The following is a 12,625-nucleotide window of genomic DNA, read 5'->3' on the forward strand; positions in this document are numbered from 1 at the left end:
TTTTAGAGGTTATGGATGTGAGGAGGAACCAGTCAAGAACACTGAGAAGGAACAGTCAGAAGAGTAGAAGGAAAGTCAAGGGAATGTGGGATCCCAAAAGTCAAGCAAAGATAGAATGATTCAACTAAGAAAAAGTGGTTATTTCTATTTTCTCTCCACCCTTACCAAACTCCCTTGTTGGAAAAGTGGTTTCAAGTTTTCACCCATTTTTTTTGGCCTGACATAAAAGACTGCAGGATTTTACCAGTCCTATAGGTGTCATTAGATAACTGAATCATCTGAATACAGTTTTTTTAACAAGTGATAATATATTCATTAAGGAAACAACAAATTAATATTTCTCCCTGAGAATTTTACAAATTAGAGCCCAACCTGAAGGCAATTGCAAGTTTCAATTACATACACAGAATTCAATTATAATATATGGTATGCTTATTCTATAACTGGAAAGTTACCGAAGTTTGTGACTTTCTACTATGAATAGAAATGTTATTAAAAGTTACAAATTGTTTGGTGATGCTTTTGATAATTTCTTGAGCCCACTGCAAGAACACAGCAATAGTGTGTGGCTCAACAGCTTCCTATTGGCAAAATTCATGGATGTAATTATCTTTACCATTATGGATATTCCATATTCCAAATTCCTGAAGGAAATCAATGAGAAAAGACTTCACCTTTTCTTCATCTTCTTCAACTTGATAGTTAGATAATAGTTTGATACCTACTCTGTTGTTTATAAATCTTTCAACAACCCATAATATTAAGTATAATAACATCTCATTATCTGGAATGTCTGTAACAGAAATAATTTCATCCTTGTTCATTGTAACCAAACAATATTCTACAGCTAAGGATCAATATATTACTACTCAAAGAAATATGGAATTATTTCAGAATGGTTTTAATTCTTTCTCTGAAATGGTCTCAGGTGCCTCACCTATGTACTCCAGCAAACTGGCAACATGATTTCTCACAGAAGCAGCATCTTTCTTTGCTTTTTTCATGGTAAATATCTTGCGGTTTTATAAATTTGCTGTCTTATCAGGAATTGGGCCAAAAACAGGTAAATTTCCTTGACTGTCCTTTGTAATGAGTTTGTTTTAAAGCACAAGCTAAAATTCAAAATTATGGAGCCTGTATTTATACAGTGATAATCATTAAACATAGCTGCAATTACTGTTTGGGATCTTACTTGTAATTTAGTGCTGTGTTAATATTTTTAATAGTATTTACAAAATTGTGTTTATCTTCTGGATTCATTCTTTAGAATCTCTTGTCTAATAAAATTTATTAAGTCCTCTTTTGATTTATATGTTTTAGGTATTCATCATTTCTTGCATTATATTACTGTGCTATCTATTTTGCTATGGTCACAATCGATGGAGTATGGCTATAGCCTTTTGCCTCCATATGATCCAAATCATAAGTTCAAAAGTGTTCTCTGAGCTCAGGAAATGGCTGCAAAGCATTATCTATGTGAAACTATAATTGGTAATAATATTTTATCCAATATAAAATAATCCTAATATAACCAACTAGTCTATATTATCCCACAGATTAAAAGAGAGATTTGTGAATTCCAAAGAACATTTTCTAAAAGTAGAGCCAAGTTACAATCACAATGGTGAAACTACAGAAAAATTAAGAATCATTGTGGGTCAATCTTCTACTTTTAGTAGATAATATAATACTATATTACTGGCATGTGATTGGTTTTATACAAGTCTTGCCCATCAGACTTCTTTAGGTTAGGACCCAGTTCTTATTTGTCTATTCCTATTTTTTTTTTCCATTGTGGAATCTGGCATACAATAGGTGCTTAATAAATAAATTAAACACTTGAATGAAAAGTAGAGTCAAGTGGGCTTTGTCAGAAAATATTCCAGGGGAGAGAAGAGGAAATACTACACCCCTACTTCTGAGGAATATGTGGTCTCCAAGGGCTTATTGGAAGAATTTTTTTCCACTCAAGCACATGAATGCTATCTTTCATAGGACTTCAAAATGAATATGAAATGCGAAAGACCTTTTTCAGTTCTATTTTACATTTGCATAAACTTTTCCCCCACTTCCAACTAACTGGCTTCTTTATTCACCTAAAAACCTGAAGTGATTTATTCAGCAAAAAATCTCAAAAGGCTTGTGACAGTTACAGCAAAGTACACTCAGTTGGAAAGATATATATTGAAATATGTCAGGTGTTTTGCACTGCTCTTACACCTAAAATTTTGGGAGGAACATTATTATTCAGCAATTTTTTCTGTAAGATACTGATTTCATAACTTGTGAATTTGTAAGTAAACAATTGTGGTTTATCTAAAATACTTCTCTCAGGGGAAAGGGGAGAGAGAGAAATAAAAAATCTTAAAAAAAAATAAAATAAAATACTTCTTTCAATTTAAACTGTGAATGTACTAATGTCTTTAAATAGACCCCAAAACATACATTTCCTTATTATCATGAAAACATTGATGGGTCTCTGTTATTATTTTTATAATTTTACTAAAAATTCTCAATTACAAGTAAAATAATTTTGAAAAGACATCAGTTTTTAGTTAATATTGCTCTTATTTTTGCTGAAAGCATTTTCTCTGTTTTTATGCATGTTGAAAAAATTTAAATCATCTCAAATGATAATCAAAAGATTTAATCAGGAGCTTAGCTTCAGGCATTTTTGAGAAAATTGATTTGGATTTCTTAGCATCTTGATCTCTCTCCTTAGTGCATAAGTTTGAAAAATCATCTTTGGTATTGTTTTTCTCAATACTATTCTCTTTCATTACAAAGTTACCATATGCATACGCAATGAGTATAGAGAATTTCTTCTCTGATGGCTTCTAGGATACACTCATTTTGTTCTGGTTTTTGATCAGCATTCAGCAGCTTAATAAAACCACCAGTCTCTTAAATCAAAGACACACAGGGTTGTATTCAGCCTCCAGCTGATTCAACCTCCTCTCAGTACAAGGAATTACCTTTGAAGACCTCCAATGTCTTTCTTATTTTATTAATTTCAATGTGCGTTATCAACATGTATTGGCAAAATGTCCCTTATAGGAAAGAGAAAGTATTACATCAGTTTTTGTACAAAATTGAATATCAAACAGTGCCACAAGATATAGACCAGTTACATGTAGACGTTTTCATAAAAGTGTTTGTAATATGTGTTATATAGGGAAAGGATATTTGTTTCCTGCAAATGGGATGGTGGACATATTAGGTTTTGCATTCCAGGTTGGGGTTGAATTTATACTGGTGTATCTGTCTTTTCTCCCCAGATCTATCTATTAATGATGGGATATAATTATGCCCTTGATCCTGCCATTATTAAGTGGATGGCAATGGATAAGTTACTTAAATTTTCTGAGCCTAAGATAACAGGTATTCTTAATCTTAGTTGTAATCATTTTTAACTCACTGACTTCCTGTGATTAGAGATAATTTTGTGAAGGCCTGAGCACCACACATAGCCCATAGTAGAAAAAATCCCAACAGCAATGACTATGATTGCAACAAGTCATTTTATTCTGAGAGGTTTGTCGAATTATGGGGACTGAATCTCTCTAAATTTAGGTTATTTTTTGACCTCTTAAGTTCTCTAAACCTATAATGTGAATCCTTGAAATAAAAAGTTGATTCTGCCAAAAAACAATGAAATGAAGTAGGAAAAATGTATTAAAGTAAAATTATAATATGTTTAAGAAGTTGTGAAAATATTGTCAAGTTTAAGTAGGCATAGATGTCAAAGGAAATTTATTGTTTTTTAACTATTTTTATCTCAATGTGGTTGTTATTAAAAAATGTTCCCACAAACATGGAAATATGAGGTGAAAAATCTTGTGCCAGTAAAATCTTGTGAGAATTTTTGCTTTTAACAGTTTTTTTTTGTTTTCCTTGCCAAAGATTCTGGATTTAAATGAGGTGCTTTTGTGGGAAGGTAGAAATTTCTCCAATATGGTATATTTCAAATTTTCTTTGGTATCTGTGATCACATTCATTGCAAAATTAAGAAATGAAGAATCCAATTTTAATATCCTACCTACGTGAGGACATAGTCCCTGACCTATAGTAACAGATTTAAATTTCAATCATCATCATCATCATCATCATCATAATGCAAGTTGACATTCAGTTAAGAGAATGTGCTATGAAAACAGACAGATCTGGATTCACAGCTTTGCTGCATTGTTTAGTACCTGGGGAATTAGATTCATCATCTTCTATAAAATTGGGATAAATAACAGAATTAGTTCCTTAGTGTTCTGGTTAATTATTTTTACCCAGCAAACTACCCCAGAACAGTACATTACAAACAATGACACTATTTCTTTAGCTTACAAACCTGCAATTTGGGAAAGGCTTGACTTGACAGGTGCATCTTGTCTCTCTCTGTTTTACTCAGGTTTAGCTGGAGGAGCTGCAGACTGGGGGCTGAAATTATTTGAAGGCTTATGTTCTCCATTGAGGTCTCTTGGTTAAGACTGGCTTTTGGTTGAGGTTGGCTTTTGTAAGGGGCCTCAGCTGGAACACCTAGAGGCATCCTCACTATGTGACCTGGGGTTCCTTCCCACAAGGCAGATGGGTTTTCAAGGCAATTATTCTAAGAGTGATCTAGGTAGAAGCTGTATCACTTTTTATGACTTTGTCTTAGAAGTACAGTGTCACATCCATCTCTGCATACTACTCAGTCCAGGTCTCAGTTGTATACATGGGGGGCAAAGAGATGTAGGCATGGGGGTGAGTAAACTCCTCTCTTGGCCAACTGGCAATATATCAGAAAAACATGAGCAAAGTGAAATATTTCTAAGCCAAATTTAGAGAAAACAATCCTCACTGTATTTTTATGGCCAATGAATGATACTTATAATAAAGACTGAGTATGTATCTAATATATTATAATAACTAAGATATTCCAGGCCAAGTGCTAGGATATTTCCTTGTAAATATAATAATTCTCATAGTAACTTAAAAGCTAATTAATATTTCCAACTTACAAAGGAGGAAACCATAGCAGTAATCTTAAACAATAAAGTAAAACCGAATAGCTAATAATTGGCTGGAAGATTCAGATTTTGAAATAAGGATTTTTTTTTTTAGATATAAAACACAAATATTTCAGTTCAAGTGTTAAGAATTTGTGAATAAAAGTTTCTGAGGAATAAATATTACCTCTCCAAAGTCTCTGATGATAGAATGTATCATTCAAGAATAATGAATTTGTTTTGGAAAAACTGTCTTACTTTCTCTTTTCAGTGTTTACCTTTTATTATGGGTGCACAGTATTTTTTTACTTCCAGCTATGCACTAATTAAGTAGTTAACTTTCTTCCTCTCTAACAGAATAAGATAACATGGTCTAAATGTCATTGCACTTAGAGCCAGAATGTATAGATTTATATACTGGCTAAATTACTGATGCAGTGTAGGGAGGGAGTGGGGAGAGCATCGGTTCCTAAAAACATCATTGAGCAACTGAACTAAGCAGACTTCTTGCCATGTAAATAAAATAATCCCCCTTCGTTTAAACAAAAGGACTCCCATAACAAATTACCACAAACTGGGTGGCTTGAAACAATAGAAATTAATTCTCTCATAGTTCTGGCACTGGCTTTCCATTTCTTTCAGGTGGATGTAATTTCTAGCATAACACAACATCTATTTCTTTTTTTTTTTTAAAGATTTATTTATTGTTTATTTCTCTCCCCTTCCCCCTTCCCCGGGTTTTCTGTTCTCTGTGTCTATTTGCTGCACCTTCTTCTTTGTCCGCTTCTGTTGTTGTCAGCGGCATGGGAATCTGTGTTTCTTTTTGCTGCATCATCTTGTGTCATTTCTCCGTATGGGCGGTGCCATTCTTAGGCAGGCTGCACTTTCTTTCCCGCTGGGCAGCTCTCCTTATGGGGCACACTCCTTGCGCATGGGGTTCCCCTACACGGGCAACACCCCTGCGTGGCAGGGCACTCCTTGTGCTCACCAGCACTGCTCATGGGCCAGTTCCACACGGGTCAAGGAGGCCCGGGGTTTGAACCGTGGACCTCCCATGTGGTAGACGGATGCCCTAACCACTGGGCCGAGTCTGCTTCCCACATCTATTTCATTAGTTGTAAGCAAAAGGATATTAAACATTTACAGTAAAATCAATCGGCTCCCCTTCCAGGTAGCAGGGTCCTAGAGTTCTGGCCAACCGTCTGTGGCAGTGGTTAAAAAGGGGCCTGCCAACCTGTTTTTGCAAATCAACTTTTATTTAAACAGAGCCACATTCATTTTTATATAATTGATGCTCACACAAACCTGGCAGTGAATTCTTCCTTAAATTTTGTACCATGCATGCCTCAGTTGCCTTGCCCTACTCCTTGTCCTGCTGGGAAGTGTTGGTATTAGTCCCTCCAGCTGTTTATTTTCCTGCTACTCAAAAAGAGGAGGCTTCATGTTCCAGAGGGGGAAGCACAATTATAAAAATGGTTTTGCTTCTATAAACATAGTAGCCTTGTGACTATGAGCAGAGATGACTGCACAATCCACAAGGGACACATAGTCTGAGCTGGATACTAACCGCTGGTATGTTTGAGTACTTCATTACCTAGCCCATCCTGACTAATACAGGTTTCCTCCAGTCCATCAATTCTATGGATCTCTTAATGTAAATAAGCATATGTTTATAAAACTTGATTTCTCATATGTTCCAAAATATAGCTATTAAGTCAATGATTTATTATTAAATGATTGTTATAGTGAAGTTTACATTTTGGAACAAGAGATTTGCTAAAAGTATTCACTGTCTTAAAAGATATTTAAGAAATTTAATACTTAAAACAGTATTTTAGAAATTTAGGATTTCCACTGATTTTACTATTTTAATCTGTGTTACTCTGGGTTATTGAGTGAATCATTTTTGTGGTGCAATTATTATAATTTTAATTAAATTAGTTGGGAAAATCTCAAAGATTATTAAAGTTTGTTTATAGTGATAGGAAATCAGGACGGAATGCTCATATAATTTATTTGAAGCCTATAAAGGCTATTTTAGGAGTATTTGTTCTGGGGTGGTATTTTTACTACAATTCAGATAAAATTTTCATATTTAGTAGAGTAGAAATGAGAAAATAAAGATTGGTGCATTTATTTCCTATTGATACTATAACAAATTGCTACAAATTTACTGAATTTTTTAGAAAGTAAATGTATTAGGGTTATGGGCCAAAATGACCCAAATCACAGTGTTCATAGAATTCCGTTCCTTCCTGATGCTCTAGGAAAGAATCTGGCTCCTCGCTTTTCCACCTTTTAGAGGCTCTTGGCTCCTGTGCCTTCTCCCTCCTTCATATTGTATCATTCAACCTCTGCTTCTGTCATCTCAGCTCGTCTTTCTCCTCCTACCTTCCTATTATAGGATCCTTGGGGTTACATTGGGAGAACTCGGATAAACCGAGATAGTCTGCATATCCCAAGAACTTTAAGGTAATCACATTGGCAAAGTCCCTTTTGCCAAATAAATTAACATGTTCACTGACTCTGGGCATATTTGGGGTGGGGACATTATTCTGTCTGCCCCAGTCAGTAAATTAAAATTCACAGTTTACAACTTCTGTTAGTGATTTCATTTGTCACCATATGTGTCTAAAATGCTGTCTTTCTTGAGTTTCAATTGTCCACCAAAGAAAGGTGAAAGGTCTTATTCCCCCTAGCGGTGCCCTTTACAATTCATACTTTTTGGTTGATTTATATTTTTTTTCTCTCAGAATGTTTTATTGGTAAAATATCCTTGTTCTGAGCTTGGAATTTGTTTAGTTTTTAAAAAACATTGCCTTGACAAGACCATTCACACACTGGGCTTGTCATTTAATTCAAAGATATATCCAAATAGCAATTTCTTATAATTTTCTTATGTCATTCATTTGTTGACTATTGTTTTATTAAAAAATACCAAAAAAGATCATTATTAATTTAATACCTATAGGTGACATGTCTTTTACACACTTTATCACATAAAATTTTCTCAGTAATTCTAGGGTTAAGATTATTGTTCTTGTCCTATATTATGGCTTAGAGATATGTGATTTTTCTGAGGATTTCAACTGTATTTCATTCACATCTACTGTACTTCAAAATCATTTTTCTTTTTGTTATCTCATACTGTGTCTTGAAATATAACTTATCAAATATAAAGATCCTTATAGTGTGATAATTCTGGCATAGACTGTTGCTATTCTTTTTGGCATAAAATAATAGATCCTGCCCAAAACTGAGCTGTATTCAGGTGTGCAAGTTATGTGTGTCTTGCGTAGATGTATACAACTGAGGATAAATAGCATGAAATACAAATTAAACTTGTGCTCCCATCAGTTTGACTCCATTCAACTTTTCTTTTTTCTTCTGGTCTCCAGTAGGTGATTAGGAAAGCTGCCATCCCACCCTGATAGACTATGATCCACAATTACCCTAGTGTGTCCACTGAATGCCCTGCTTTTTGCAAAACCCATCAGTGCCTGCAATCTAAATAGGAGTTTGTTTTTTCAATATGTTCTTTTCCTGGTATTGCCTTGTCTCACCTTGGGCTTGTGTAACTGAACTTCCAATACTCATACTATAGAATCACAGATTTACAGGTCTTGAATGTTTTATAGTGATGGTTTCCCTTTTGGGTCCAAGGATGACTTTAAGAAGACACAGGCCAAATTAAATGTCAGTAAGTTTGAAAATTTTCTTAGTCTTTGGTGGTCATAATCCATACAGAAAATAATCTCTGAGATATCTCAAGATTAAGTCTGTGTGTGTATTAATGAGATTTTTCTCAACCAGCAGAATTTGCTTCTGATTGGACAGTATTATATATTGTTTTTCCTTTTTATCCAAGCCCATTTTCCTGCATAATGATGTATAAGATCTACCCAAATCAAGACTGGTATCATGCAATTATCATTGTTAGAAACAAAAAGCAAAAACAGGATAAATCAGTTTGGCATGCCTTCTGACCTTGAAGATCTGCTTCTATCTTCTTGCAATCTTGCATCACATGATTTTCAAAATTTGTCCATAAAGCAATGAAAACTTCAAGACCAGCTTTGTGGGTGTTCACTGATGTGACTGTATAGGAACCACACTAAGAAGACCTTCTACTTTGGGTTTAATGCTCTGAAGTTGCCATCCTGAAATTCTTAAAAATTTTATCTTTGATTTGATGTTTTGTAAGTGAAATCTGATGGGATAGTGGAGCCTGCTGGGAATTGGATCCTTGGCAGGATTGGTTCTGTCTCTTCTGTGTTATAACTGCCTGAAGATTTTGCGGCTTCCGCATTGCCTTGGCATCCATCTTACTTTGGCTAAGCCACTTGCCTCAACACTGACCTCTGGCCTAGTTAATAAGCATCTATCAAGCCCTGGGTCATGAACCCCCCCAGGATCACACTCAACACCTGGGGCCATGTGATGGTTAGGTTAATGTGTCAACTCAGTCAGGTAGCTGTGCCCAGTCGTTCGGTCAAGAAAGCACTGGGGGTGGGGGGGGGTGGGGATGAATGGGACCTCACATATATATTTTTAATGTAACATTATTACAAAGTCAATAAAAAAAAATTAATTTAAAAAAAAAAAAAAAAAAGAAAGCACTGGGTTAACTGTATTACAAGGACATTTATGGGCTTTAGTCATCGGTGAGTTTACTGCAAAGATGACTGATTACATCCTCTTCAACCAGAGAAATTGCTATCAGCAATAAGTGATGTTTTATCCAGTTGAATGTCTTAAAAGGGAAAGTGATTTCAGCATTTAGAGAGAATTTCCCAGCTCGTGTTTGGACAGTCAACGTCTCCTAGAAACTCATCAAGGACGTTCATTGGACTTTCATCAGAGCCCCTGGTTTGCTGCCTGCCTAGGGAACCTGGACTTGTGCTTCCCCACTGTCATGTGAGAGACTTTTATAAAATCTCATACTATTGACAGTTATCTCCTGTTGATTCTGTTCCCCTGGAGAACCCTGACTATTACAGGCCACCACACACTCACCCAGAAACCATATCTGGTCCCAAAAGCTAATCCAACCATCCCCACTGCCTTCAGACCTAGTCCCTTTCTCTTTTTATCTGTGTTTCCTTTAAACTCACTAATCCTTGACTTCTGCTGGAAATCTAGGACAATAAAGCCATAAGCCTCGGGGTCCTTCTCACTGTGCCTGTGTGTGCCACACATGTTGGCTGGGTCACCCAAGTAGCTTGTGCTTCCTGTCACCCCCTGACGGCACCTCTCTCTGATACCTGTGAGTAATAAACTTTTTTTCATGTATTATGGCCTCGGTTTCCGATTGTGGTACACCTCTGACCCTCCACCTGGATGCAAATTTAACATCCAATTTAACTATTCTGGTGCACCCTGCCTCTTCTGGACAGGTTTTTGGCCACCAGCTCTTCTGTCTGGCAACACCCTAGAGCCCTGTCCATCTGGCACTCATCCCATGACTGCTGACTCCCTCTTCCTGCAGCAGAGTAGGGGCCTGGGCCCTGGTCAAAGGAGTGTCTGTACCCTGGACTGGCAGAACCACGACATATACAGTAGGTGTGGCAGATTGAGTTATTTACCCTGGAATAAATTATGTTATTTTTAAACCCATTTCTGTGGGTGTGGCTCCATTTGTAAATAGCATTTCTCAAAGATACACTTTTGGTTAATGTATAACAAACTGAATCGCTATGAGTCTTAATCCTATTGCTGGAGTCTTTAGAGAGAGGGAGCCAGGGGGAGCAGCCAGAAGCAGGAAGTCAGCAGGAAGCAGAAGAGAGAGGCCAGGGCATGGTGAGGCTACCCAAAAGCCAAGGGCCCGGTCAGAATGCTACCACCTTGGAGGAAGCAAACCTTCTGGCCTCTGAAACCATTAGCCAATAAATCCCTTCTGTTAAGCCAATACATTGTATGGTATTTTTCTTAGCAACCTGGAAACTAGGATAGTACGAGTTTGATCAGGGGCTGTGGGAGTGAGACTCTTACATACCCTACTTCAGTCACAGAGATTGTCCAGGCATAGAAGTCTAAAGAAGCAAGGGAATGTCCTATCTCCTGGAAGTTAGGGCCCATGGAGAGAGAGACACCTGAATCCACTCTCCTAGACCCCATCCCCAGTCAGGGTGTCACATGGTCATCTGGGGACTGGCAGAAAGGAAGACCCAGCAGCTGTCAGGCTTGTGAAGGGCAGGCCTGTGTCTGTGGCATCTGCACCCCCACTGCGAGTGTTCCTGTGCCCAGGTGCACTCTCTTGTCTAGCTCCATGCCTGACTGAATCCTCTCTTCCTCTTCTCAACTTTCTAGAGCCTGACTTGAGTTGGGCTCTCTGGCCAGTTCAGGTCAATTATCCCGGACAAGCCTCAAAATACAAATTGTGTGATTTTGGCGATTCTACATACAATTTAAATATTCTGAATATTAGTGTTTAAAACTGGCCTTGTACAATATAAGATAATTAATAATACTTCTGTTAATAATTTAAATTTTCTTTACTTAGCAGACAAAACACAATTAAACATGGAGAGAAAGGCCATATAAAAAGTAAGCAGCTTAACTAATAGCACTTTTTCACTGCTTTGTTCTGGGTCCAGCAGATTATATAGCCAGCCTGGAAGAATCTGGGATTTAATGTTAACTACAGCCCATTTCCCATAGCCCAGCAAAAATAGCCCACCTGCCAAATTATTGAACCATAAAAAGTATTCTTGCAGAGAACATTTTTAAAAAGTGACCCTGTTTAGTAGTTAAATAAAAATAGAAGACTGTACTATAGCTTAAGGCAGAATAGATATTGCTTAGGAAGCTGAACTATTGCTTCATCCTAGTAGAGTTATATTTGTGCTAGGAGCCTAGAAGATGTCCTGTAGTACGGTTAAAGTCATGTTGGTATAGGGGTGCCAAAAGTCACATAGAGTCCTTCTATTAAAAGTTATAGTACCTTTGATTTTCAATTTGAGCCAGAGAACTGGAAAATATATCAGTTCAATAAGAAACAAACTGAAATACCTTTAAACCTAGAACTTAGAAGACATATGATATAGAACGATGGGTGATTAATTTATAAATTTATGTGTGGTAGTATATTTAGATCAGGCACTTGGACTGGCATTATTTAATTGTAGCTGAGTATGACGATTCTATTTGCTCAGGAAATAGAATTATTTGTCAAAATAGAGTAGGGTTATCCACATAGGTTGCACTTAGGGGATTAAGGTAGATTATTGCTTTCTTAAATCTGTATTTCTCAGTTTTATTTGTAGATGACCTTCAGAAAATCACCAAGAGAACTTGATAAAGGTAATGTCTTACACAAATGCACATTGAACAGTTACTGGGTTCTGAGCTCTGTGAAAGGCAATGATGATACTGCGGAGAAGGTCAACTTCTTACTGTCACGGTGCTCATATTCTGGAGGACGAATCAGACACACATTAAATAATTATATAAACACACCTAAAATTACTTCTGAGATAAACTGTAAAGGTAACTATATTGTGAAAAAAGGAATTTATAAACAGGATATTTAACTGAACCACAATGTCAGAGAACGTTTCCCTGTACAAGTGAAACTTTTAACTAATATCTAAAACTGAACTTGGAATTTACTAGGGGAAGCAAGTAGGTCAAACACAATGAAT

At 36.4% G+C, this 12,625-nt stretch overlaps 1 pseudogene; it reads right to left on the bottom strand.

The window, feature by feature from the left end:
- Positions 1-437: 437 nt before the first annotated feature.
- On the bottom strand, positions 438-10,181 carry LOC111761946 (NEDD8-activating enzyme E1 regulatory subunit-like; annotated as a pseudogene).
- Between the last annotated feature and the right edge of the window lie 2,444 nt (positions 10,182-12,625).

This window comes from Dasypus novemcinctus, chromosome 10, assembly GCF_030445035.2.
Source record: "Dasypus novemcinctus isolate mDasNov1 chromosome 10, mDasNov1.1.hap2, whole genome shotgun sequence".
Classification (NCBI taxonomy): Eukaryota; Metazoa; Chordata; class Mammalia; order Cingulata; family Dasypodidae; genus Dasypus; species Dasypus novemcinctus.